The sequence below is a fragment of the Sturnus vulgaris genome, chromosome Z, assembly GCF_052056855.1.
Source record: "Sturnus vulgaris isolate bStuVul1 chromosome Z, bStuVul1.hap1, whole genome shotgun sequence".
Lineage (NCBI taxonomy): Eukaryota > Metazoa > Chordata > Aves > Passeriformes > Sturnidae > Sturnus > Sturnus vulgaris.
In genome coordinates this window covers 39,881,672-39,904,198 of record NC_142283.1, presented here as the reverse complement: position 1 = coordinate 39,904,198, position 22,527 = coordinate 39,881,672, and the positions used below count along the sequence as shown (strand labels likewise).

Genomic DNA, 22,527 nt, shown 5'->3' with positions numbered 1-22,527 from the left:
GCTGACCCAGGTTCAACTCGCCCTCAACCCGGACTCTCAGATCCCTTTCCACTCCATTGCTCTCCAGCCTCTCATTCCCCACTATGTCCGTACAGCCAGAGTTTGCACCATTCCAGGTGCAGAATCCGCCTCTTGTTTTTGTCAAGCTTTGCATGGTTGGTGACTGCCCAGCCCTCACATTAGTTGAGGTCTCTCTGCAGGGCCTCTATGTCTTCAAGTATTATTTTCAAACTTACTGTACTTTTGAGTGCTACATCCAAGTCATTTATGAAGATGTTGAGGAGCACAGGGCTAAGGACAGAGGCCTGTGGAACCCCACCAGTGACAGGTCTCCAGTCTGATGTCACCCCATTACTGTAACCCTTTGTGCCCAACACATGAGCCAGCTGCTCACCCATCACATGATGTATTTATCCAGCTGTGGCCTGGACATGTTCTCCAGAAGGATGCTGAGAGAGACAGCATTGAAATCTATATTGAAACCCAAAAATATTACATCAACTGGCTTCCTGGTTTATATTTTCATAAAAGCAAATTGAGTGGTCAAGAAGGACATCCCTCTCATGAAGCCATGCTGGCTGTGACTCATGAATGCATTGTGTTTCAGGTGTTTTTCAGTAACTACCAGAATTATCTTCTCCATAATTTTACCAGACACTGAAGTGAGACTGCTCTCCTTATCTTGAAGCTTTTCTGGCACTCCTGTCACCAGAGTGACAGAGATTTTTAAAATGGTCCTTTTTGTGTTCACTGTGACCAAGAAAGTCAACAGTACCACTTCATTCATGATACCTTCTCTACTAACAAGCATCAAATCAAGGAGGGCAGTTTTCCTGGTTGGCTCCCTTAGCACCTGTACCATGAAGTTACCACGTGTTTTAGAAATGTTGCCACGTGTTTTAGAAATCTTATGGACCTGTTTGTACCAGCTGTGTGGTGCTCTGACTTAACATGACAGGTTGAAGTCCCTCATAAGGATAAGGGCCATTGATTTAGAGGCAACCTTTAGTTCCTTAAAGTGTAATTAATTTGTATTGTTATCTTGGCTGGATGGCCTGTAGTAAACTCCCAGTTTACTGTCCTACTTGGTGTCTGTGGACTTGCACTCACATTTTTGTGCAATCTGGAGATTTAACTCACTTTCACTAACACTTAAGATATGCTTCTCAGCACAAAAAAATATTATTTATACAGCTCGTTTTCAAAGGAAAAGTCTTGGCAAAAGTACACAAACTTTGATCAAGCTGTGTGTTTTTGGAAGGGGCCATATAAAAATAATGTTTCAAGAGTGGTCAGAGTTTCTGTATGTACATTATTTTATACTGTATAGGTTATGTTGGGCTTTTTTGTTTTGGTTTGGTTTTGTTTTTTTTTTTTTTGTTTGTTTTTTTGTTTTGTTTTGTTTTGTTTCTGATGGACTGAATCAGTTTCATTTGTGAAACAGTGGTGCCAGGAAGAAGATAACCTGCATCCCAAGTCCTTAACCCTCTGAGAAACTACAAAAATGAGCAGTATCAGAGCAGTAAGGGCCTGTTATGCCTCAACTCTTGTAAGTCCTTAAAGTGAACTGTTCATACAGCAGGCTATAGTCTTCAAAGCATGATAGTGTAAGAATGTAATTTAGACATTTCCCAGGGCCTCTGCCATCCCCCCCCGAACTTAGAAGGGGACCAGATTTCAGGGTGACATCACTTTGGCACCTCCCATGTGAAGGAGTAGGGGAAGAGAGGTTAGGGGATTTCTGTGCTCACTGATCTGTGCAAGTATCCTATCCTGCTTGGCTGGTCTTCCTATCATACCCTCCTCTGCAGTTTTATTTAAATTCTACTCCTTCTTTAGTGAGAAAGTGCCATCCAGCTGGAGCAGATCACGTCGATGGACATACACCACTTGCCCAGCACTGTGGTGAACTCCTGCATTCTGCTGCATGATTTTGGTCTGTTACAAGCCAAGGCTTGCTCTGGTCCCTTTGCAGATGTCTTCACGCTGCAGCCATTGGCAGAGTTGTGAGCCAGTAGCTTTAACAGCAGGAAGATGGTGCAGGGTTAAAGAAATCAATTGTACATGCTGCATGAAGACAGAGTGACATCTGCAGAACCTGATGAGTTCAAGCAGTGTATCCACTTTTGTGTAAACATTGGGCTCAGTCAAGTAGGTTTTCCCCTGCTGAACTGTACTTCTCCTTGTGTCCCTCACTCCTAAGTGCTATTTCAAAGGACTGGAGTGTCAGCACCTTGCTTCAGGATTGGATTAGCTGTGCTTAGCAATGGCAGATGCCCATCACCAGCTCACTCCCATGTCTGGTCAACACGACTCCAGGCACATATAAGAGATGTCTGTAAAAGAAAGCAGCTGCATTGAGAAATGTACACATCTCTTTCAAGGTTTAGAATAATGTCAGAGATTAAGCACTTGTCCTTTTTATAAATTAGCTGAAAAGTATTTTCTGCTAAGGTTCTGATAGCAGCCTTTTGCTTCACAGTCTTTAGGGCTCTGAAATGTTGGCTGGCATTTTGCCATGGTCATGAAATGTGACTTGTCTTTATTAATTCAATATTCTAGGACAAGAAAGTATGTTTTCTTGGATTCACAGATCACCGGAAGAAAAAGGTACTTTGCTCTGAACATTGAAAGGAGTCTTGGTCTTCTGGGAGCTGCCTTTAGGGTGTTGTATATTTGCAGATGTACATGTAAAGCTAGGAGGAATTTCCCTTCTCTGTAGTTAGTAGGATAGGAAACTTTTCAATGACCTGTATTAATAAACCCTCAAAGGAGTTTGTTACAAGAAAAAAACCCAGTTCCATTGATCAGCATTTTCAAAGACAAGGAATTCAAAGATAATGACTATGTTCTTGAATGAATCATTTGCTGAAAGTTTGAAGTATAATGTAATTCCATCTACTATATTGTAATACCTAATTCCAGGGACTAACTCACTACCTTTCATCAGATGTAGTCAAATCTTGCTCTTTAAAGAAGTGTATTGATGTTGCTGGATCCTTGTCTTGTGCACATCAAAGAACACCTGTAGCAGAGGGGAAGGGACCTAGTCTGCTTTTTTTGCCTTCAGAAGAAGACAGTAAAAGTTGAGCAAATCTAAATCATGAAGTGTGCCTGGCATTTCTGAGGACTGAGCACCAAATCTTTACTCTTATGGGTGCATTCTACCACTGTAATGTTTTTTCATTACTAATTCAGTAATGCAGTATTAGTAAATATGTGGTTAATACCATCCAAGTCTTTCAATTGTAAATCCTGTCACAGTCTGTTATAGACTTTTTCTTAAAGGGCTTGGCTGATTCCTCCTCCTTATACTTAAAGGTAAAATTGGTGCTGTCAAACTTTAATCATAATACAATCCTGGAGCAAATCAGAAGTCTTTATGTCCATATGTCTTTCACAGCACCTGAACTTTTTGTTTGTTTTATTTTTCAGGCTGTATGGAGGCTTTCTGCAGACCCACATTAAATGCACACACCAGAGGTTACACCTACTAAGAAAGGATTGAGTGCAAAAGGAAGCCAAGTTTTGTTGAGTAGGGAGAGAAAACTTACCCCATTTCAAAGTTAATACTTCAAAAGGCTGAAGTGCTATCCAAACAAAGAAAATTAAAAGGATCATAAGCCCTGGCAGAATGAGTGTATAAATACAACTATCTGTCCAATAAAGAGTTTGAGAAACAGTAAGCAGACGTAATAAATCTCTCTTCAAATGCATCAAGAACAGGAACCATGCCAGAGTGTTTGTAGGGCCAAATAAATGATACATATATCAAAGGAGGACTTAGATAAGACAAAGCTGTCAAAGAACAAGTAAATAAAGCCTTCAGAGTAGAAGATGCCAGGGAGATTCCCGTCTTGGAGCTCTTCTTTGTGACAGGCTCATCAGATGACCATCCTGAAATTAAAATTGGAGCAGTAAATGAACAGTAAAACAGTACTAGAAGCAGATGTCATTGACTTAAGAGTTTCAGAGGTATTCAGAAGTGAAACATCTCAATGATTAACACTGCTGTGTAACCACTTGTTTTGCACTGCTTTCATAGCTGGTAAATGTGACACCAGATTAAAAATTCCTGCATTTCAGTCGAGGTTCCAGGAAAGTTGGGGCATGTATAAATAATGTACATTGTAGAAAAACTGGAAGAGATGGTAAGAAAAAAATAGAAAGAGTGAACGCAGACAAATATGATGTGTTTGCAAAGAGTTAATACTAACTTGTGCAAAGGGAAGTCCTACCTCAATAACCTGTGTGTTCTTTGAAGTGATTTGCCAAAACATGTTAGCTATGAGAGACCTTTTGATATAAACTACCCGAATTTCTGAAAGGCTTTTGGCAAAATTCCTTCAGCAAGGTCTTTGAAGTGCACTAGATAAACAGTATAGATATACAAGGGAAAGCACTGATAAAAAATAAGCTGAAAGGCAGTAACCACACTGGGGAGGTAGAGAGTGGTGACCTTTCCTACTGGGGCAGGGACAGCAATGGAAGTCCATGATGAATTTGTGCTAGGATCTGGGATGCCCATGTTGTGTGGTACTTATGACCATCCTTAATAAAATAATGATCACAAGTGGGAAGAGGATATTCTCCTACATGAAATTCTGACCTAGCATAGTGCTGATACTTCTATGTTAAAGTCGGCTCTTCTCCATTTCCTGTCAAGCGGGTTGTAGCTGCTGATTTAGGTACCTAATTAGAGTCTAAAATACAGATATTATGAACTTCCACTAAGCTTCTCAATATAAGCTTTTGAATGTTGGGTGCCTTAGAGATGAACATTGGGCATTCATGAATCTTAAAAATTCTTGACTCTCTGTGTAAATGTTTTCTTAGAATGAGTGGTGCAACTATCCCTTCATCTGTGGATTACTAACAGACATTTCTAAAGAGACATTCCCTCTACAGGTTCCTGATGTAGTGTGTATCACACCATATTGTCAGCAATCAGGTGGAATAAATTTAGGCTACTGTATATGACATGTACAAATTAATAATTTTACATTAAATGATAATGAAGAATTTTATGAAGTTCTGAACTGTGTTCCTTTAATACTGAAGACCGATGCATGAGGATGTGTTACCAATCACAGTGCTTTTTGGTGGGGACTTTGGTAGATGAAGTTGTGGTTTTGTGCCAAGGAATCTGCTTGACTCATTTCATGTGTCTGCAGTGTCAATTTGTCTTGATCTTTGTTTGGTTGAGTTTTTTGTTCTACTCTTAATCTTTGCCAGTGGGATATTTGTTCTCCAGATCCCTCCATCCTGCTGCAAAAAATGCTCTGCTGTTATTTAATTCCTTGTTATTTTGGACAGACAACTGTGGAACAACTCTTTTTGAGACCTGGTCAAGCAGAAGTGCCCTAGCAAGTCCAAGACAAGGGCAGTGATGACTGAAGTCAGTCCACACAGTTCAGCTTACTATGTCCTGGCCTTCAGTGACTGCTTTGTATTTCTTCAGGATGTTTCGATCCAGAGCTGAGGTTAATTTTGTATATGCCCTCTTACCTTCACAAACCTTTCATGATTGCATTATCAAAATACAGTTCTGGTGCTTTTTGGTGACATTATTGGTCCTCACAATATTTTCATGAGAGGTTCATTATCATGCTAAATTTTCAAACCAAGGTGGAGCTATCTGTGATGAACTTACGCAGACTATGAAAGGGATGGCACTGCAACAAGCTTTTTTGTTTCCTGACATAATGTTAGTGGATATCAGCATAGAAAATCATGAAGTTGAATAATATTAGTAATTTTAAATCAAGTTATGAAAGACCTGAAGACTTTAGGCTACTCTAACGCAACAACAAAGGTATTCAGTGGAATTGAAACTGTAAACCCCACTGTTGATTTTGTTTGTGTGTAGATATTAAATTACACACAATTACATAACAGTAGCAGTGTTATTTACAAAATTGTAGCCACATTTGAAACAGATGTTGCATTTGAAGTAAATTGTTTAACCGAACAAACTGTCCCTGCAAAGCCACAAGTATTATTAATATTGTAATGATGTTCTTATTGGATAAGCTATTGTATATAGATGACACACAACCACTGCAACAGATAACACTCTGGCTTTCTGTAAGTAACACATGGCATGAAAAAGCTGAATAACAATCATTAATTTCCTATAAAAGCTTTTTTTTTTCTATAAAAAGCAGTCACAACTTGATAAAACTCGGAGGAATTTGTAGTGGAAAATATGGTTAGTAGGCTTCTTCATACTCTAGGTTCAGTTCATATTTCTGCCACGGATTATTTCACAAGACCATAGCTGACTTTTGAAAAATTCCTCCTGCTAGTCTAATTGAGGACCACTAAAACAAAATGGAGCTTCTGACATCACATTGTTGAATGTTTAAATCAGTACTATCCTCTTTTGAAAATCTCACCTGTAGTGTCTGTGCACAACTTTTTTATTTGAAAAACTAATTGCAATATTTGCCTTCCTCTACTCCAGATCTCTGTGTGTCTATCCATCTGTCTCAGGCTCTGTCTTTCCCTCTTTCCCCCTCCTACAGAGTTCAGATTTTAAAAGACCTGTAAAAGTCTAAGTCCTCTCAAAGTTTGCACCTTCTTCCACCGAGATTGTGTAAAACTGAGTATCTAATATCCATGAGGATCTAGCTGAACTGTGCAGGGCTAGGGACAGTCTTTACAGTGTTGTGTGTCACAAAGGGTCTTCAGTGGCACTGCAAGACTGTTGCATAGATCTTTAAAAATAATTACAACAGTCGAGGATCCTTTTTGAATCCTAGTTCTCAAAAGAACTCCAGGTCTTTTGATTCTCTTCTCAAGTGGCTGCTACTTGCTGCTGTACAAATGACTGACACTGATCTTTGATACTCACTTTGCATTCATTTCACTACTAGAGGGATAATAACTCATCTATGAGGGAAATAAATATTGTGATACTTAAGTAATGGGGAGGATGTCTTCTGATTCACCTTTCCAAAAATTCTTAGCAGGTTTGATAGGAAGAACTTAAATTACTGTGAGGCATGATGTGACAATGAATCACTAAACAGCAGCCTCAGGAAATCATGGGGAAGAATGATTTGGTAGTGACGTAATTATGGTAACTGCTTGGCAGAGAGAGTTGTTTGTACCAGTGGTAAAAATGCAAATCTGAAGAAAGGAGGAAGGCAAAAAGTCATGAAACAAATGGCAAAAAATTATCAGTCCTCTAAAAGAATTTTTTACCAATGGACCAAGGTTTCATTGACAGTATTGTTGGCATTTATTTTACATTCAGCCTTTCTGCTATGACATTTCTATTTATTTCACCTGGGATTTCAAATGTAGTTTTTTCCTGTGTGGGGTCAGACCAATATGTGAGCGCATGTATGGAAGAGATGGAAAGATAACCTTAATTGACATCCTGATAAAGACCTCAGCAGCTTAATTGAAAAAATGTTATGCAACATATTGTGTGTCATATTTTTGACTCTCATTAGTGAGATCAGAGGATATTTACTTTGTTTACAATTCAGATTGCTCTTGCCTGCCTCTGTAACAACTCTGAATCGACATTTGCAAACATATTTTCTTCTTTCTGGCTATGTGGGTTGTTAAATTAATCAAACCTCTTGAAACTAATTTTTTTATTTTAAGCTAAAGTTTTCAAACCGGATGGCCTTTGACAAGGTGTTTAAATGTACTGGACTAGTCTGCAGGTTTCTCTGCTCTTTTTAATGTGGAGAAGCTTGAGGAGGTCTAGCCAAGATCTTTTCAAACATCACTTCTCCTAGCTGCTTTCCACACCTTCTCAAGTACTGCTCACCACCTTCTCTGCAGTGGCATCAGATAGAGTGTGCATCTACTTTGAGCTTCAAGAGTACTGTAATTGCACAACCACCTCTATCAACACCTAAAATGAACATGCTGCAAACTGGAGTGATTAAAATACGAGCAAAAATCCTGACTTTTCTGCTCTTCTTGTGGGAATAGTAGCAAAATCACTTTAGCCTACTATAGCACATCAGTGCAGTTAAGTGCAGGGATTTATTTAGCACAACCATATTCTGCTGCCAGTTCCCTTCTATCCACCCAGGTAATTTTAATATAGAAAATGAAGTGGTTAATGGACCATTTGGAAGAATGTTTCCCTATTACAGCTACAACTGCCACAGAACTATCTCCATGAGATGTGGTTGGTGGAGGAGGCCAACCTGCAAATGTGTGCTGCTGTTTATGGTGATTCCAACAGCTGTAAAGTGCCTGTGGAGCCTCCAGAGCGTGCAGCACCAGACCAGCATGTCCCCAGGGGTACTGGTCCTTTTGCCTGTGTGTCCCTGGGCTTATGGTGTGGCCTGAGATATTGCTTCTCACCCTGTCTAGAGACTAAGGACTTCAGGTAGCTGGCATGAGACCAGGGAGAGACTGGGCCATCATTATATCTGTTTATGTTCTGACAGAATAAATGAATTCAAACTTGTGTAGGATAGTGAGGTCAGGGAGGGTATCTTTCACTAGCCACATCGAGTGTGGAGGTGTTACCCACGGTAATATGGCTCTGTTTGAGCTACTGAATGTACTGTGGACATCAATGTTCAGAAAATAATAATGAGAAACGTCTTATTGGCCAGTTAATGAGTTCCTGTCCTGTATGGTTTCTGCCTCTCGAAAACACCACAGAAATGAGAGTATGTACAAGGAACACCATATGGTACATAAGATTAATATGGTGTGAAATATATTAAACTTATGCTGAGAGGAACAAATGCTATTTTAGGTAGCTTGTCCTTTATGTATTCCTTTGTGTTTGATTTTCATTAATTGAGAAATTCCATATTATAAAAAAGCTCTGTGGGACTTAAGAAACTAAAAAAGCAATATATAGACTTGTGTTCTTGCCAGGTCTCTGCACACTGCTCCTTGGTGATGATGCTATTTTCCAAAGACCAGCTGAGCTGTACCTGTTTTCTATTTCTGAGAAAAAGTGCTGGTGAGACAAGTGCTATTATAAAAAATGTTTGTTTCTTAAGTACATTATTGATCAAATCTGATTGAGGCATAGGAAAGGGTAGCCTGAATTATATTCTTCTAACCATAAAGAAGTTCTAGGAAAAGATACTAGGTTCTATTTGTTGACAGAGAGCCCCAGGCTGTAGTTTCAGCTATAGGTTAGGGTTACACTGAAGCACTTGTTGCTGTCCTCTCATATGTGTTTGAAAACCAGTATAGCACCAGAGCAGATTAGGTCAAATATGTATATCATTCAAATTCCTCATTCTTTTGTCTGTAAATTTGAGTGAAGGTTCCTCTGGAAATACTTGTTTCTTGCTCCCTGGCTAAGTTCCCCATCAAATAAATAATGATGTCCTGGAAGTATAGGAAAGTGAAATTTTCATGTGCCTTTGCCAACTTTTGATAATTTAACACAGCTGAATCCATTGTGCTCTCACACAATGAATTTCTGAATCTAAATAGCAATGCTAGGAGTCTTTTTTCAACTATAGCATTGCCATGAATTTAATGACTTATTTGTTTTAATAAAACCTGTAAAAAACCCTATTACATCCAATGCAAATGACTCAATCAGAGAGCAACATTTTCTCTGCTAGTGTTTCATCAGACTCCTAATCAGCTGGCTGCTTAAATGATGATTTTCTGTAACACCTTCCTGAAGAAGGCAAAGAAGGACTGAATTTCAGATGCAGTGATTAACCACAACAGCGTACACCAAAATACTATACCCTGCCAAACAGTGACTCAAGATTTGCATGAATTTGCAGCTTGCATGATAGTCAGAACCCGACTGCAGGAAATTTGATAGCTGAAATGTGAGAAGGGGAATATGAAGCTGGTTTGTTACTGTAAACCTATCTAATGGCTATCTATCTGTTCTCCCTTCTCCTGTGCCTTCCTGCATGTACACACACACACACACGCACACACACACACACATAAGACACACGATGATCAAATAGCAGTTTGTGGACTACCTTGCCATGCTGTGCTGGTCACCACATTCCTGTCCTGTTGCCTTACAGAATTACAGAAAGCCTTTCCAGCCCCATTAGCTAACAAGTGAAATGACTAACGTGTCTGCCTCATCTACGCTCTGCGAAGTTCAGTGTGCCCAGCCTGGCAAAACTTAAGCAAAAATGCCTTCTCAGGTGCCTAAGGGAGAAATGGAAGGAGCTCTCCTTGGAGCCAAAGTGCTCCAAGGAGCAGCAGTAGTTGAGGGTCATATTTTCTTTGTGGCATGGAGGATGTTTGATGTTCTGTAGTGGGGCTGAATCCTGAATGGCTGAACTCTTCAGTGAAACCTGCAACATCTTACTTTCCCTTGGGGTTACATGACTCACCATCCTAATTTTGCCAAAACCAGTGCTGAGGACAAAGCAGTAACTGGAATCATAGCAGATAGGACTTCATTGTTGTACTATTTAAGTTCTGCCCAAAGATTTATAAACTTGGATTGCTCACTTTAACTCTCTGTAAAGTTGATTTTAACACGTTTATGTGAGTGATCTTAATTCAGCATATAGCTCCTCTGGGTGAGAGGTTGTTTCAGAAAGCTTACTGGGCATGGTTTTACAGATTATTTATGATGTCAAAGTTCACCCCTATCAAGGTGTTTATGGGAATCATAGCAGGCTAGTTGCCAGCAACAATGAAATGAGAACCCAGTACATCCTGTTGCTTGATCTATATCCGGTATTAAAGGCTGCTGAGAATGAAGGGTGCATCAGGCAGGACCATGGCTTTGAGTTTGGGGATGTCTGTCTGCTGCTCAGCAGGCTGGATCTGAGTGTGCATGTTTGTTGTATTGGATTCCTTAACGGGCAGGAGTCTATTTTTGTGTCTGTAGTACAGTGATGTTTCAGTCCAGTTTTAGGGAATCCAGGTCCTTATTGCTAAAATACTGACAGTAACAACAGGGTTTCTCTGGAGCCCCACGTTAATATGTTGGCAGTTAACATTTTCAGTGAGAGACATTCACCCATCTCTACAAGACAACATGTGGTTCACAGACTCTTTTTGTAGAAGGGCTAAATATGCTTCCATGTCACACCATAGACAGACACTTGGAGAAAAAAAGATGCCTTTTAAATGTTCAGTTTTTCTAGCCAATTTGAGCAATTATGTCTTGGGCCTTTGTTATGCTGACATAAAGTGTCCTTTTTCATTCCATTCCCTGATACCTTAATGTAATAACAGACATGTTACACTTTTGGCTGGTCTGTTACTGTACAGAGAGTAGACATCAATTATCTTGCTAGCTGGCCGTCTGGAGGCTTCAGAGGGAGCAGGTTTCCTGATTTGCTCTTAGGGATTTAGATATATTCCATCTTCAAAGTTTAACAGCAAGTATTCATAACGTGACAATTTAATGGATTTGAGCTTTACTCTAAGTTGTGTAATAGGTAAAATTAAAGTTCAGGGCCTATCTGGAGGTTTGGCTCAGAAAGAGATTAGTTTAAAAAGCTTGTTTACATAATTGAGGCTTCCAGGACTAACTTCCCATGTAAATACAGTGTGATCAGAAAGCTCTCCAGCTCAGGAATGGCTGCTTTCCTATCCCACTCCACAATGGAGTGCCAGTAGTCTGTCCTTCAGCTCTGGCTTAATGCACTGGGGGCATCAGAGGTCAAAAAAAGAAAAGGCCAGTTGCGGGAGATCTGGATTTTGGCGGGTGGACATGGGAGGCTGGGATTTCATTCCCTCCATGCAGTCATCCTGTGCTATCTGACATGCTAATGAGCCTTGTCTGGGGGCCTCCCAGTTGCTCCCAGAAGGGCACAGAGGTCTTGTACCATCTGTCAGCCTATTCAGACATCTCAGAGAGCCCCCAAAGCCTAAAAATTATTAGGTAACTGTTTCTGTAACAAGACCCAGAGTATGTAAGGTGCCTTCTGGAGTATCAAAGTCTAACGTGTCCATGTTTACACAGAGCCATAAAAATTTAGCAGCTTATGCACTTGAACTTAGGTAATGTCTGTACTGTATTTTTTATGCACAAATGCAAACTTGTTGCATATCCACACTCTCACATGTCCCTTTAAGATTAGCACATAATAATGCTTATCACAGGTGCAGTAATTCTTGACACTTTTGCAATGATAAAATATATCTAAAACCAACAAAATGCTTTCAGTATATAACACTTCCAATGAAATACTTAATAATGCTTCATAACTTTCAAATACAAATGAACACAGCATTTTACCTCCACCGCTGAGAAAATGTTGACCATTGAAATCTAGCTGGTCTCTTTCTCTTCTCTCTCTTTCTTTTTTCTTCTATAACAATGCAATTTTGCAAAGTGTGTTTCTTAGCAGTATCAAAACCAATTTATCTTTTTGAGGCCAACAGAATGAGGGAACCCCTTTGAAGAGTGTCTGTATCCTGTAGGAATGGAATTGTGAAAGACCTTACAACCTATGATTACCTGTAAAATCACTTTTGCTCTTCTCAGAGCAGTTGTGTCAAATCTGAATGTCACAAAATGCAACACATTTGTTTTGGGAAAAATGATGGCAGAAAACAGCTGGCAGCAGTGATTTCTGCTGTAAGTTAGCAAATACACAAAGTCCTGTGAAATTTCATGAGGATACGTGAAACATTAAGATGGGTAGTAACAAAAAAATCTGCAAGGTATCTTGCCCAGTGATCAATTGCTATCCAGGTACTGTGCATGAACAACGAATGATTAGCTTTGAAGCAGAGCTGAGAAACCTTCTCTATGAGATCTTACATGTTTTTTCTTCTATTGTCTGCATCACTCCTCACCAATGCCTTTCTCTTACCTTTTAATTCTGACAAAAATAAAAGCTGTCAGAATGACATCATAAATGTAGCATGATGCTATTTTCCTCCCAGTACATGACATATCTGACTGGGATAGTAAATCTTACCTGTCTTTAGACTGTATCTCACCAGAGCCCGTTGTCAGGATGAGAATACAGTTATGCTGTGCTGGTGATGTGGCTAGTGTGTGCTTACAGGAGAAGCATAAAAACTACAGATTGCAAAATTCAGTGTGAAACCATTTAAGATGTTAACTGCTAAATGCTAAATGGTAATCTTAATAAAAATAAGCCTTGTTACCACACCTTAGAGGTCCCGTGTTCCCCAGCAGATACAGTGGATAATGCTTTAATTACATGTCCTACCCAAAGTGCATGTAGCATGGTTTCTCTCATTTTATGCGTCTGCTTATGGCAATTTTTAGCTTCCTCCTGTCTTCCTGTCACTCTGTCACAAGCACATATATGTTCCCTCCATTCCTGAGGGCATTTTAATACACAGATTGAAAGAGCTACAAAGTTGTCCTGCTTTAGTTCAGATTTGCTGTCTAGTGGCTAGAAATAGGATTGTTGATATCAATTTATGATTAAGAGATTCCTGAAGAAAATGGACATCTTGCCCTATAGAAACTTGGTGCTGATTATGAATATGAAGAACATTTTGTTCAAAAAAACATTGATTTTTATGAGGAAGGGCATTCTGATTCATTACACTTCTGATGCTTTTATCTGTTAGTTGCATCAAACTACAGAATTTGCTAGAGTTAGCCAATATCATGTGTCTTGCCTTTTTATTTCACCATGTTTTTAGATGGGTAAGTGGATCGGTTCAGCTAATTTAACCTGCTGAACTTCTCATTTTGCTTATAAGAAGGCAAGGGCCAAGGCTTTGTGGAAGATCTGCAGTCTGTGACCCACCCTCAAGCATACCTGCTCCCTCTTATGAAGATATGATGTGTTAACAGAAGGAAAGAGTCACTGCATAAAGCTTGGGTATAGAATTATAAGGACCATTTAATTTGCAGTAGAGTGCTTGGCTTTCCAAGGGATCAAAATCTTTAAGTTCAGTGAAGGACACAAAGTCTGAAGTGACTAACCTTTGAAAATGAAGCCATTTGTTTCAGTTTCAAATACTGTTATTATTCTTCCATGCTAATGGCATTTGTTCTTTTGCCACCTGTTAGAAGAGCCAGGAACACACATAGCATTTTCATTTGGTGCAACCACTATCAATGGCCCTCAATGTTCCAAAATGGATGATTTCTGCTTTATCAGCTACTCTGCAAATAAACACTGAGCAGTGTTGCAGAAGTACTACTGGGAAATTATTTATTTGGCACATCCAAAATTAGCACTTTAATAGTTTAATGCTTCTCTAAACTGTCTTCGTTTTATGACCCAGCATTTCACATTTTCTTTTAAAACAGGTGAAAATAGGACAGTCAGACAAAAGTATCTAACTAATCATCATGAATTTTTAACTCAGCATAACATTATGCATGATTGATCTAAAAACGACAGCTTAAAGGATTTTTTTCAAAAGACAAGTGTGGGTATCAAAGTAAAGAATATTTCCAAAGAGGTTCCATCTCTTTTATCGCTAGGACAAAAGGAAGAGATCTTTGCACTCTCGGGGGCATCCCAGATTTGCTGAAAAAGGGGTGTCTGCACCTTCCCAGTGCCAGAGAAATGATAAGAGTACCTCAGCCATTTGCAGGATGCCTTTGGCCCCACGGCTCTATAACGCTTAAAGAATTTCTAGTCTCTAAATTAAATGTTGAAGGAATACTTAGTTTTCTTATAGCATAGTAGTGAATAAGTTGATATTATTGGTTCTCAGTTGTATGTAGAAACTACAGATACTATATATCATCATATTTTATTCATTTCAAGCAACTAAAAAAAGCAGGTGACAAATATTTTTTGAATGGTTGGTTCAAAAGGATGATACTCATACCTTTGGTACATGCTAGTTAGGGAAACAGAAGAGGATGTGTGGGGCCTGGTGCTCTTGCTTGCTTTTTTGACATAAAAGGCATGTTGCTACTAGGTGATGCAGAAAGCATAGGGAATCAGAAGGCAGCATGTAACATGCACACATTTAAGATCTCACTGGCTTTTGATTCCTCTTATTTATACTTTGCTTCTAGATTACAACATATATAAAAATCCCAGAAAAGCAGCACAACAGTTTTTTATCATTTCCACTACCCCCCAAATTTGGGACTTACAGAGAAACAGCTGGCAGGGAGACATGCCAGGATGGCTTCTGTGATGACTACATTTACCTGGTTTGGACTCCAGCTGAGAGAAGCAGTTCTTCTCATGTGCCATGGACTGAGGCATCGCCATTGAATCCAGCATGCCAGGGCATCACTGCAGGGCATGAGCAAGAGGGAATTTTGCTAACTAAGCCCTGCGTGGGGCAGGAGTTGTGGCAGGAGGGGCACTCTGTCTGCAGTGGCCAACAAAATCCAGGGGCTGCCCATGAGCCGACAGGATGTTTTCTGCCTTTGGAATTTGCAAGGTGCATTGGGGCTCACTGTGATAGGACTGAGGGGACACGATGCCCCCTATTAGTGCTGCTGTGCTTTAATTAGCCTCACTGGTGACTTCTGAGGGGTCTCACTGCCTTTTGAACAGCACATGGCTGGTTCATGTTGGTGTTTGATTTGGGAACTTATTACCACTTATTAATCTGCAAAGTAAATCATATCCTGGTGTATGGTTACATTCACTATCTTATGAAATATTCTATTTTATGGGATTCAGAACATACATATTTTTCATTAAGATACCTGCTACATTAAATAAAGAACTATTTTGTTTCAATGAGTTACACCTGCCACTTCATGCTTGTTTAGCGCCTTTTTCCAGTATAAGATGAGCTGCAGATATACTCCTGAGACTTTTAAAGAAACATTACAAAACATAAAAATAACAGCTTCTAGGGGGTACACAGAAACATACTTCATTCAGCCCTCTCCTCGATTTTCTTTTAAGGGGTCTTCGCTGTTCATAAGATTTCTCTCTAATGAACTGTCAGGGCTAGACTCTGCTTGTCTATGGAGATGCCTAAATGAGGACCTGATTTTAATAATTTTGATGAAGATGGAAATACATTTTTTCCTTCTGATCTGCTTGGTCTCAGTTGTCAAAGTGACAGCAAGTATTTCTGGAAGGATTTTACTGGGTTTCACCTGCATGACAAATGATACCTCAGCCCAGACAATTTATGTTTGCAAGAAGGGAGTGGTTGACATCAGACAGAAATGTGGATATGAGTAAGGCAGATACAGAGCTTTGCCAAGCCAGGACAAGAACAGTGGTAAGTGCCACATGCCAGCTTTATGTGCTGTTTCACCGTCTTAGGTGCTGCCAGCTGTCTCCCTGCTCATGGCATGATGGGAGCAGCAATAGTTTGTTGGCTGTCACTCAATGAGACCGTGCTTTTATCACTAGCCAGGTCATAAGGTCAGAAATAACTTTAAAAATTCGTTGTACAGTGGTGTCAATGCTCATCCATTTCAGTGGTGCCACATCACGGGCAATACAAACTTAATGGGCTCACAGCATTCTCCTTCTGCCCTGAATGAAGAGAAGCCTCTTGCCTTGATAGCTGTGTAGCTCCTGCAGGAAATAACAAGAAGGGCATGGAAAATGTCATTTGCACAGTCACATTTTGCATATGGAGTGCAGGCACCATGGCTGTTTGTATGAGCCTGCTGTGCTGTACACTGCTTCCTCGGAGGAGGAGGCAGGGTGACTAGTGAGCCAGCTTTTGCAGTCATGTGCACTAGGTCAACAGCTCTCCAGGGCTTCTACAAACATGGGCATTTGGGCACATTGCCATTCCTGTTTGGCCTCTCTTGCAAAGCTTCCTGACTTTGCAGGACACAGAGGGTCAGATTGCTACGAGAGCTTGCGCAACTGAGGGAAAGCACCTGAATTAGACACGCAGGCTGTTGTAACTGCTTTGAAATCAGCTGATGTCTTCCTCCAGACTCTCCACACACAACTTTTTTCTCTAATAGGCGGTGATGTTAAGTAAGGAAAACAAGTGATTACAGACCAGACCAAGAGATGAACTCCAGATGAGCCTGGAATTGTTCCAACTTAAGTTCCCAGCCCTATAGTACTTGCACTGATTTCCTTGTGAGCACTCAGAGCGCTTAGATGTGGCCAGCACAGGGGAAAAATTGCTAGTGTCATCTTAATTTACTTTTGGCCTTGGCCCTTTGAGCCTAAAAACAAACAAACAATCAGGAAAACAAGCAAACAAACAACCCCCAAAACCCCCAAGCCAGGAAAAAAGGTAGTAGAAATATTTAGACTCCAAATGTAAATGTAAATTTTTCTTTGCAAGTCGGTGAAAAGGAATTCTCTTAGGGGACATAGAGCCAGAAAGCATTCAGAGGATGTCATCAAAGAGAGTGGCTTGGGGAAACTCACCTGCCACGTTTGATGTTTCTTGTCAAACACAGAGTAGCCCCGTTTGAAGTGTCAGGAAACAGAGAAAAGTGTGATGTGACCGACAGAGCCTGTGGACCTGCAGGTACAGGGACCAGCAGCTGCCTGCTCTACCCTACTCCACTCTGGCTTCCCATCTGGTCAGAAATTGCCACCGGAACCTTCCCATAAAAGGCTGCTCTGGAATTCACGGCTGGAGCGGGGTCGTGGAGAGGTGTTATTTCTGATTCAAAGCACTAGGGGGTGCTGGAAAAAAAATTCTGTACGGGGCTGAGGGAAAGAAAGCGTCGGGGAAATCTCTGACCTGACAATCCACCGCCTCTGACTACATGTGCATTTAGGGAAACAGAACACCAAACTAACTCGCCTCCATGTTATCTGCAAGGATTTCTGCCGAACATGTGTCAGAAAAGGCCCCTCTAAATGTAAATGTGAGCCAGCTACTAGCTGACATCTGCTGCAGTAGACGAGGGCTGTATTCAAAGTGTGGGCATGCACTAATTTGAAATCAAATCTTTGGAAGATTGGAGCCTACACACTTGTGATTGGTTTGACTCTAGGTCATGAAGTTTAGGGTAGAGGATTTCTTTTCCTAATGCCATGCCTTAAATCACTGCTGATGTGCTGTGCAGAAGAGCATGAAAGAAACCTGAAGGCTCTGAGTCATCATTTTTGTTATGTTTGCAAGGTACTTGAATGAGATCATATAATGTGGCATAGGTGGCTGCCTGCTTTACACTAGGAACTTCAGATAATTTAGGGTCATGCAAATATTTCTTAACAAATTCTTGCAAAGGGAAGCAGTGGTATTTGTAGCTTTTAGATAAACATGTAAGGCCTACTTCTTTATTTTTTTAATTTTTCATTTTAATGTACTTAAGCCATGTAGAAGTCTTTTCTTTCTTTTCTTTTCTTTTCTTTTCTTTTCTTTTCTTTTCTTTTCTTTTCTTTTCTTTTCTTTTCTTTTCTTTTTTCTTTTCTTTTCTTTTCTTTTCTTTTCTTTTCTTTTCTTTTCTTTTCTTTTCTTTTCTTTTCTTTTCTTTTCTTTTCTTTTCTTTTCTTTTCTTTTCTTTTCTTTTCTTTTCTTTTCTTTTCTTCTTTCTTCCTTTTCTTTTTTTTCTTTCTTTTCCTTGCTTATTCTTTTTCTTTTCAATGGGGATTTCCATTTTCCTGACATTATGTAGTTTCTAAAATATTCTAAATACAGATTTCTAAAACAACTCCTGAGAATCAAAGTTAATTTTTGGTGTTGTGAGGAGCAAATTTGGAAGGAAAAGACAAATATATATTTACTCACACTTATGATGTCTAAAGTCAGACTAAGAATCAAATTTTTGAAATTATTCAAAGGTCCAGCCAATCTAAAAAGTTTGGGAAGAGCAGCTTTAACAAATTTCTTGATCATCTCTGAAGTGACTAATCTTTGTACTTGGAAGTTATTGGAACTATTGCTTCCAATAAATATTAATTCCCAAAAGATTTTCAGATCTGATTTATTTTATTAAGAAGAAAAATAGCTGATGGCCTAGCACTTAAAAAATTCAGACTGAGCTGCTAAGGGACTATTTGCGTAGTAATTGAAAATGATGATGAGTGTGTGCTTGCATTGCTTATTATTGCTTTTATGGCAAGGAGTATTATTAACACGTTTCTTATTATTAAACCAGAGAGTTGGCACTTCCACTGCCTGAGACCTCTGTGGCCACCTGCTGTAAGCCAGTGTCTGAGTTCAGGAATTATTACAGGACTCAGGGTATTAGCCTTGGGCTAAGAAGCCTGTCAGAGCATGATTAAATGTTCCTTTAATTTTCTGTCTTTTAACAAAAGGCGTATTTCTGTGAAATCCATCTGTAAGAGCAGGGCTTGTGCCTTTGACATGTGTGAAATTTGCAGCTGTCAGAATCTTTCTTTCTTGTGGATTTCCAACTTGAAGAGAAAGAATAATGCTGGATTTTCTGTCAAAAGATTGGGTGTTTTGCTGTGAAGTGTAAGTCTGTGTAGTACTTTTATTAGCTTAAAGCATAAAAAAAAAAAAAAAAGAAGTATGTTTATGCACTCTCTTTTGCCGGCAAGATGTCTGTGTCCTGTGGCACTGATTTCATGGTGATTCCCTTGCCCTGATGGCAAGTGATCATAGAGCTCCACAGGACCACCTTAGATACATGCCTCCAAATCAACACTCTAAATACTCATTACTGGCTTACCATGCTAGAAGCTTAGGAATATCTGCCCTGATTCTTCTGGGTGCCCTGCATCTGGAGTCACAGTGGCATGGGGAAAGCACTGAGTTCACCACATCTCTCCTAGGATGCCCAGTTGCAAGCTGAGTTTTTGGCATGGAAATGTAATCCTGTGCCTCTGCATACACACTTGCACCTACCCTGCATGTGGAGACCACAGGCATGTGATGAATGGCAACTCCATGTAGCAAACTGCACTGACTGCACCTTAATGCTTATTTGAACTGGCACTATGCCATAGTAAAAGTGAATCTTCCTCTCTGCAGTGAGACAAATGATTTTAGAATTATACTATTAGTTTTACCTTCATGTGGAAGGTTAATTTAAAGGAAGCAAACAAATTTAAGCACTTGAAATATACATATGCTGTTTGCAGGTATAAAACCCCCTATACCATCATTGGCAGACCACAGACTTCACTTTGTGATCAGATAATAGTTGTCCAAAAGGGTTTTCCTTCATTAAGCACTATGATCTGCAGCCAGACTTGGAGCATTGGAAGGAGCTGGGTGATTTCACCTGGAGTTCAAATGACAATCCTCTGTACCACATATTCACAGGCACATTGCTAGTACTCCATGAGTAGGAGGCTTGAAGGAATAGGGTGGCAGTGGGACAGGGTGACAGCATGCCCTTCAGAGGGGAGTGTGCTGGCAGATTGTCCAGGCCAGCTGGAGAGCACTCTCTGTACTTATCCTGGCATTCAGTTTCAGGAGCTTAGAGATAAACAAGATCAAATAAAAATCAGGTTTTATTTATTTCTGCAACGTGCAGTGATGTTTCCTTCTCTAAACATGTTTTTGTTTTTTTTCCTGAGGCAAAAAGCATTTGCCATGGCCATGTGCTGTGAAGGGGAAAGGAGGTAGATTGCCTCCATCTTGGCACTGTACTAGAGGTGTGTGCAGCTTGAAATGGGAGTTTGTACTTGAATAAACAGCATTGTCATGCTTCTCTGTGCAGACAGTAAAAAAATATCAGATAGAATCACAGAGTAATTTGGATTGAGACTTTAATGATCATCTAGTTCCAAACCCACTGCCATAGGAAGGGACACCTTCCACTATACCAGGCTGCTCAGAGCTCCATCTAACCTGGCCTTGAACACTTCCAGGGACGGAACATCCACAACTTCTCTCTGTGTGCCAGTACCTCACCAACATCACAGTAGAGAATTTCTTCTGAAAGCTTTAACCTAAAGTGAAATCACCCTCTTTCACCATAATAGGTTTTGTTGAATGTAATCTCTGGAGCCAATTATTTGTAATAAACAAATAGCAGAGTTACAAAAGTTCCAACAAGCTTCAAATGTAAAATCAAACTTACCCTGTCAAAAAGTAACTGCTCTCCAAACTGACATGCATTCTAATTAATTTGGATTGTTGTATGAAGAGAAGAAAATGCATTCATTTTTATATGTAAAATCTTGAAGAATGTGTAGTCAGTGTAAGTATAGCAGAGTATGTTTATTACTACCATTGTCAAAGATAAAGGCGATGCTGCTCTTGATTTGACAGGGTGGTGTTCAGGATTATTGCAAAGGAGTCCCTTTATCCAGCAACAAAATGCAGTACTTCCTAGGACAAAAGGTGACCACTGTGACTGCTAAAGGGAACATGGTTTAGGTGTTTTAAGGAAATCAGCCCTTGTGGGCCCTTGCAGCTGTGCCACTCTTTGTTTACCTCAGTACTCCCAGGTGCAACGTCAGCATCTGAATAGACAGAAATCTTTCTAGAGTCAGGGTCTAGACCACAAAATGAAGTTTTCTGCACGCAGTTGACTCTGCAGGGAAAACACAAGTCAGATGACAGGACAGTTTCCAAAGTGGCATCCGGCCAGGCTGCTGGAGTTAATAAACTTACTTTGGCTAGAGAAGAAAAAAGCACTACAGGAAACTTTAGAGGAAGTATTCACTCATTAATTGCCTGAATTCCCCTGCTGCTGCGTGATGGCAGATGGCAGTGCTGAGGACAAGCCTGCCACGTGTTACCCGTGTGGCACAGCCTGCCCTGCTGGTGCTGCCCGGAGAGGAGCTGCCCTTGGCTCCATCTCTGAGGCACCCCTCAAAGCTGTAAGCACTTCAGCCCATCAGCAGGGCTTCTGAGGTATGGACACATGTTCCCCACTCAGTTTCCAGGGATGCTGGACCACCTGCTTTCCAGGAATAGAAAGGTTCTGTACCTGGCACATTTAGTGACGCAATTTTCTACCTTTGTGAGGGGACACAGGCAAAATACTGCTTTGATATTCAGATAAGAAGGTCAGCTATTTAGACTAACATCTTGCAGAGCCTTGGTATGTTGCTCAGCCTGCTTATTTTTCTATAGTCCAAAGAGGAATGGCTACAAATCAAGCCTTTAAAAATATTGTGCAGGAAATGGGTGCATATAAATTAAATGTAACTAGCAAAAGGAATTAAAGTAGCTATCTAATAAACCCAAATTGTGGTGTGAGCAAGTAATGAACTCTTGCAAATCTGACGGAGATAACAAGAAATCAATTTATATTTTTTGCATTTAAAATAAGCTCATAACATTCACTACTCATGACAACTACACAGATTTTTCTTGTGAGGTACATTGTGGTATTTTACTTAGGTAGTAAGTTTAACACATGTGCAGACAAGTATTAGTGAAAAACAGAAGTGGCAGGCTGTATTTTTTTTTATTAGCATGACAAAACACAGGCAGAAAAAGAATTTAAATATTCTCCTTGCTAGCAAAAACCCCACTCCTTTCTATACTGAAGAAAAATGCCTGTATGTATATATTCCTTGAAGTCTTACCACAGCAGATGAATTTGCAATTTCTAGTCTTGAAATTTTTAATTCCTCATTTGCAGAGAGGTGGAAGATATCAATTTGCTTCTTCTGAGAAGTGCACCAGAGCTGTTCTCAGGCTGTGTTTGATGTCTGTTTATCTACCAGTCTCCTAAAAAAGCACAACCCACTTCAGCTGTACTGAGGTTTGCAAATGAGCATTCACTTTGGACCATCAGGCCTATTTTCAATTGACTTATGCTTTAGAGACATGGTCAGTCAGAAAGCACAGCTTTAA

General features: G+C 40.0%; 1 long non-coding RNA gene across 1 annotated transcript; it reads right to left on the bottom strand.

Annotated features, from left to right (window-relative positions):
- Positions 1-457: 457 nt before the first annotated feature.
- LOC148219817 (uncharacterized) lies at positions 458-17,348 on the bottom strand. Its single transcript, XR_015799691.1, has 3 exons — positions 17,217-17,348; positions 3,555-3,897; positions 458-2,336 (listed from the first exon to the last, which is right to left on the bottom strand). It is a non-coding gene; the product is annotated as an uncharacterized LOC148219817 (long non-coding RNA).
- Positions 17,349-22,527: the final 5,179 nt, after the last annotated feature.